A 7,085-nucleotide genomic window follows, 5' to 3' on the forward strand; every position below is an offset into this window, starting at 1 on the left:
AGGTTGAGGAAGAGGTGTTTGAAGATGTTGTTGATGAATTCGCAGATGTTGTTCCTACTGATTCTCTAATCCATGATGATGTATTTAATTTTTCCAATGTGGTTGATTCTGATGTAATTGAACTTGATTCCGATGTTTCGGATGTTTATGCTTCAGTGAATGAGATTTCAGAGTATGACTATGATGTTGCTACTATCACCATTTTCTACCCAACTAATCAGATCAATGTACCAGAAGCGCAGCCGGTGCCACCAGCGCGACCGTCCACTATGACTATCACAACCCCTGGTCCTTTACCTTTCACCAGCGAAAGGGCCATTCCTTGGCATTATGGGGGGAGTGTGTACGCGCATGATCATGGGGTAGAACGGCCACTGAATGTAGAAGAGGGTCAGAAGTCTGAGCTTGAGGTTGAAGGTCTCGCAGTGGACAATGTTGGTGGAATCGGGCGATTCACCAGGAGTGGTAGAATGTTTTCACCATCCGTTACCCAAACTGATAGTGTTGATGCTGCGGCAAAAGCCAAAGGCAAGCAGGTCATGAACGAGGGTGCCTCTGCACCACAGGCTGGTTCTGAGCCTACTTTTGCGAAGGATGTGGACGAGCTTTTGAGAATTATAAAGAGAAGTGACTACAAGGTAGTCGATCAGTTGATTCAGACTCCGTCCAAGATATCCATTCTCTCATTCCTATTGTGTTCGGAGGCGCACAGGGAAGCACTGCTGAAAGTCCTAAATGCTGCATATGTGCCTCAGGAGATCTCAGTGAACCAACTAGAAGGGATCGTTGCAAATGTTCATGCAAGCAACGTGTTGGGTTTTACTGATTCTAACTTAACACCAGCTAGACGCAATCATAACAAGGCTCTGCGCATCTCGATGGAATGCAGAGACACCGTGTTATCTCATGTTCTGGTGGATACAGGTTTCTCTCTCAATGTGCTACCCAAGAGAGCCCTGTCAAGGTTAGAAGTGGAGGGTTTGGTCCTGAAGCCCTCAGACCTTATTGTGAGAGCCTTTGATGGTTCTAAGAGGTCGGTGTTCGGAGAGGTAGAATTATCAATTCTGATTGGATCACAAACTTTCAACACTATCTTCTATGTGATGGATATCAGTCCTTCCTATAGTTGCCTGTTGGGTCGTCCTTGGATCCACAATGTTGGGGCAGTCTTTTCAACTCTACATCAGAAGATTAAATTCCCAGTCAATAGAAGGATTATCACTGTCTGTGGTGAGGAGGACATTCTGGTCAGTAACCTGTCTACATTCAAGTATGTAGAGGTAGAAGGTGAATTTCATGAGACCCTATGTCAGGCCTTTGAGGCAGTTCAGATCAAGGACGCAGATCCGGTGGAAGAAGTTAAAGCGGGTGCCTCTATCTCATCCTTCAAGCAGGCACAGGCCTTGGTAGATTCAGGCGTTGCTCCCGGTTGGGGACGTCTGTTGGTGTTACCAATGAAAGAAGACAAGTTTGGGATTGGGTATCAGCCGACTCTGACTTCTACAACGCCAACACTTCAGACTCGTCAGGGGCTGATTACTTTCTCCACCGCTGACGTCATTCAATATGGCCAGGTCTCTGCGGTCAACGATGAAGATGGGGATAGTGATTGCGACATCGACAACTGGGTGCGTCCGAGGATCCCGGGTGAAGTCATCAACAATTGGTCTTCTAAGGAGATTGTCCAAGTCACTTATCTAGAGGAGTAATTTTTCTTTGTTTATTCATGCATGTCCAAGTCTTACGTTCTGCCCAGGGCGTAATGACTCATTGTAGGGCTCATCTATGTGGATGCCTGCATTTTTTATCATAAATAAAGGACGTCTTTTGGCATTCAAATATTTTGCTCACTGTCTTTCTATTTTTACAATTTTCAAAAATCAATAAAAAATATTTGGCAATGTTTTGTTTAGTTTTCATTCCTTGTTCACACTCATAAGCACATACCATCACTCATGCAGATGCACGTCACCGGGTCCTATTGATAATGGTTCTGTTATGGCTCGCTTCGACTTTGAAAATCGGATCTTTCAAGCTGAAGAAGAGGGTGATGAAGACTGTGAACTCCCTGAAGAACTTACCAGGTTATTAAAACAGGAGGAAAGGGTCATTCAACCGCATCAAGAGTCTGTTGAAGTGATTAATCTCGGCATCGAGGACGCCAAGAGAGAAATCAAGATAGGGGTTGCTTTGGAAGATAATGTGAAGAAGGGGCTGATTGAATTGCTGCAATAGTATGTTGACATCTTCGCCTGGTCTTATCAGGACATGCCTGGGCTTGACACAGATATTGTGGTACACCGTTTGCCTCTCAAAGAGGATTGTCCTCCGGTCAAGCAGAAGCTCAGAAGAACAAGACCAGAGATGGTTGTCAAGATAAAGGAAGAAGTGCAAAAACAGTTGGATGCAGGGTTTCTAGCAGTCATAAATTATCCGCCATGGGTTGCAAATATCGTTCCAGTACCTAAGAAGGATGGAAAGGTACGGATGTGTGTTGACTACCGGGATCTGAACAGAGCTAGCCCTAAAGATGATTTCCCATTACCCCACATTGACGTTTTGGTGGATAACACAGCTCAGTTCTCGGTATTCTCCTTCATGGATGGTTTTTCTGGCTATAATCAAATTAAGATGGCACCAGAAGACAGGGAGAAGACAACTTTCATAACCCCATGGGGCACCTTCTGCTACAAGGTGATGTCGTTTGGTCTGAAAAATGCCGGAGCAACATATCAACGAGCGATGGTGACTCTTTTCCATGATATGATTCATCATGAAATCGAGGTTTATGTTGATGATATGATTGCCAAATCTCAGACGGAAGAAGAACATTTGGTGAATTTGTAGAAATTGTTTGAGCGTTTGAGGAAATTCAAGCTGAGGCTTAATCCGAACAAGTGCACTTTCGGGGTGAGATCTGGAAAACTGTTGGGTTTCATTGTTAGCGAAAAAGGGATTGAGGTGGATCCGGCTAAAGTGAAAGCGATACAGGAAATGCCTGAGCCAAGAATAGAGAAATAAGTCTGTGGTTTCTTAGGGAGGTTGAACTACATTGCAAGGTTCATCTCTCACCTAACAGCCACGTGAGAGCCAATATTCAAATTGCTGAGAAAAGATCAGGCTATCAGGTGGAATGATGATTGTCAAAAGGCTTTCGAAAAGATAAAAGAGTATTTGCAGAATCCTCCAATCCTTATGCCTCCAGTCCCAGGGAGACCGCTGATTATGTACTTGACAGTACTTGACAATTCTATGGGTTGCGTTATCGGTCAACACGACGAGACAGGTAGGAAAGAGCATGCCATCTACTACCTGAGTAAAAAATTCACAGATTGCGAGTCGAGATACTCAATGCTTGAAAAGACATGTTGGGCACTTGCATGGGCTGCTAAGTGATTGAGACAATACATGCTGACTCACACAACCTTACTGATCTCCAAGATGGATCCAGTCAAGTATATATTTGAGAAGCCAGCTCTCACCGGAAGGGTTGCTCGTTGGCAAATGGTACTGACAAAGTACGATATCCAGTATACATCCCAGAAAGCCATCAAGGGGAGTATTCTGTCAGACTATCTTGCTCAACAGCCGGTTGAAGATTACGAGCCGATGAAGTTTGATTTTCCAGATGAAGACATCATGTTCCTCAAGATGAAAGACTGTGAAGAGCTAGTTGTTGAGGAGGGACCTGATCCAGACGAAAAGTGGACTTTGTTGTTTGATGGGGCTGTCAATGCCAGAGGAAGTGGAATTGGCGCTGTCATTACTACTCTGAAAGGTGCTCACATGCCTTTCACCACTCGTCTGACTTTTGAGTGCACAAATAATGAAGCTGAGTATGAAGCCTGTATCTTGGGTATTGAGCAAGCCACTGATTTGAGAATCAAGACTCTGGACATCTTCGGAGATTCAGCTCTGGTGATCAATCAAGTGAATGGTGATTGGAACACCCTCCAGCCCAATCTGGTCCCTTACAGAGATTACACAAGAAGACTGTTGACTTTCTTCACAACAGTAAAGCTGTATCATATACCTCGTGATGAGAATCAGATGGCAGACGCTCTTGCCACCCTATCCTCCATGATCAATGTGATTCGGTGGAACCACGCTCCCAGGATCGATGTGATGCGCCTCGATAGGGCCGCGTATGTGTTTGTTGTTGAACTGGTAGTTGACGACAAGCCCTGGTATCACGACATCAAGTGCTTTCTGAAGAATCAAGAGTACCCTGCAGGGGCATCCAACAATGATAGAAAGACTTTGAGAAGATTGGCAGGCAGTTTCTTCTTGAACAAAGACGATGTGCTGTATAAGAGGAACTTCGACATGGTTTTGCTCAGATGCGTGGATAGACACGAAGCAGACATGTTAATGCAGGAAGTTCATGTAGGCTCATTCAGTACTCATGCCGGAGGACATGCAATGGCTAAGAAATTGTTGAGAGCAGGTTATTACTGGATGACCATGGAATCTGATTGTTTCAAATATGCTCGGAAGTGTCATAAATGCCAGATTTATGCTGATAAGGTGCATGTGCCGCCAAATCCTTTGAATGTGATGTCTTCGCCACGGCCTTTTGCTATGTGGGGCATTGATATGATTGGAAAGATTGAGCCGACCGCCTCCAATGGGCATCGCTTCATCCTTGTTGCCATCGACTATTTCACCAAGTGGGTCGAAGCAGCATCGTTCGCGAATGTCACCAGACATGTGGTTACCCGTTTCAGCAAGAAAGAAATCATTTGTCGCTATGGGATTCCCGAAAGAATCATTACTGATAATGGTTCTAATCTCAACAACAAAATGATGAAGGAGTTTTTCCAGAACTTCAACATTCAGCATCACAATTCTTCCTCTTACCGCCCTAAAATGAACGGTGATGTTGAGGCGGCAAATAAGAACATAAAGAAGATTGTGCAGAAGATGGTCGTTACATACAAAGATTGGCATGAGATGCTACCCTTCGCCTTGCATGGGTACCGTACTTCAGTACGTACATCGACCGGGGCAACCCCTTACTCCCTTGTGTATGGTATGGAAGCAGTCCTACCTGTTGAAGTGGAGATTCCTTCTCTAAGAGTCATGTTGGATGTCAAGTTAGACGAAGCCGAATGGATTCGGACAAGGTTCAATGAGTTGAGTCTTATCGAAGAGAAACGAATGGCAGCCATGTGTCATGGGCAGTTGTATCAGAGTCGGATGAACAGAGCCTTTGATCGGAGAGTGCGTCCCCGATGTTTCCAAGTTGGAGATTTAGTGTTGAAAAGGATCCTTCCTCCTCAGACAGATCATAGGGGCAAGTGGACTCCTAACTATGATGGACCGTATATTGTCACCAAGGTTTTTGATGGCGGAGCCTTAATTCTTACAACTATGGATGGTGGAAACTTCACTTCCCCTGTGAACTCAGACGCAGTTAAAAAACACTTCGCATAAAATAGACCCGCTGGACAATAAAAAGAGTAGTCCAGGCAAAAATGGGCATCCCGACGAACCAAGAAAATGAAAAGGTTCGGGAAAAAATTAGGGATTAAAAATGAAAAGATCGTACACCCGGTAAGTTGAAAACCTGAAAAGGCAACTTAGGCAAAAATGGGTATCCCGGTGGATTGAAAACCCGAAAAGGGCGATCCAGGCAAAAGTTAGGGATTAAACGAATGACTGCATTCTGAGTAGTTCTAAATCTCATCTCGTGTCAATGACTGGAAACTTTTGAAGGATAGGAAACAGTCCAATCACTCTTTTCAGAAAGCTGATCATCTGGAGGATCTTGAAGACGAGCAAGTCATAGCAGAATTGGAACCCAATAGAAATCCATTTCACATTGCCATTAGATTAATTTCTGTTTTTATCTTTTGTGCGATTACCTTTTTCCAGGGATTGCTTCCTAATGTAAATGCATATTCAGAGGCCATTCAATCAATAAAATCATGTTATTCAGTATATCTCTATTTTCATTTTCATTTTACTATTTTGTTTGCAAAAATGACGTCCGAATTTTTTATAAACATTGCATCATGAAACATAAGAGCTTTACAGGTACATGCTTAATAAACATTTAAAATTGCTGTAAATGTTAAGTGCTTTAGATCGTCTATTCAGAACAGGTACCCTCGGGGCATTTCCTTAAGGTTCCCAGCCGATGATCGCGAATGTTTTCCCCCAACAGTCGAAGTTGGTATCTTATCCCTGCAGAGCTGATCAGAGCATTGGATTCTTCGATCCCCGGCAGGCTCTCACTGCTGTACCTCCCCCAAGCGGTGGTTTCAGATTATACACTCCCCAGTAGAGTTGACAGTGCCAGACTGTGTATCCCCAGCGGAGTTGACAGTGCCATACTGTATCTTCCCAGCAGAAGTGGCTGCTCCTTAGAGTTCGATGCCAGATCGATAATCCCAATGCCAGATCCATGGTCTCTTTCCTTGAAGCAGAATCTCGGTACAGTATCGGTGTTAGCTTCCCCTGCTGAGTCATCTCTCTCGCAAATTATGGTTGCCAGAACCACCGTCGCTTCCCCAACAGCAAGCTTTCAGTGTCGTTCTCTCCCCAGTCAGAGTCTCGGTATTTCGTCATTGCTATAACACCGTGTGGCGGGTCATTTCCCCACAGAGTTCTTTGCATTATGCATCTCCAACAGCCTTGTCAGGGTCCAGAAGATGGTGATCATTTCCCCAGTAGATTCCCTTGCCTCGGCTTGGCATTCTACCCAGCATTTCGCATCCCTGCATGTAGAATCATATTGCATTGCATCCTCCCAAATTGCGTAGCATTTCCATTTTCATGGAGCATTACGCCATTGAAAAATTCAAACATACGCATGTAAAGCATAAAACATTCTCGGTATCCCAAGTGATAAGTCAGAAGTTGTTTCCAGTACTCATACTGAAGATTGTTCATGACTTACCTTTATTATCCCCAGCAAGTGTCATTGGCCCATGCGCCACCTCTATTATCTTTCCCTATTTTCTGCCGATGCTGACAGGCATGAAGTTTTTCCAGTATTTAGACCGAAGTGGCATTCAGGCCAGCTTTCCGATGTTCAAATCGAAGAAGTTTCCGACATTCAGGTCGATGCAACTTGTGGC

This window comes from Lathyrus oleraceus, chromosome 6 (genome assembly GCF_024323335.1).
Source record: "Lathyrus oleraceus cultivar Zhongwan6 chromosome 6, CAAS_Psat_ZW6_1.0, whole genome shotgun sequence".
NCBI classification, from domain to species: domain Eukaryota; kingdom Viridiplantae; phylum Streptophyta; class Magnoliopsida; order Fabales; family Fabaceae; genus Lathyrus; species Lathyrus oleraceus.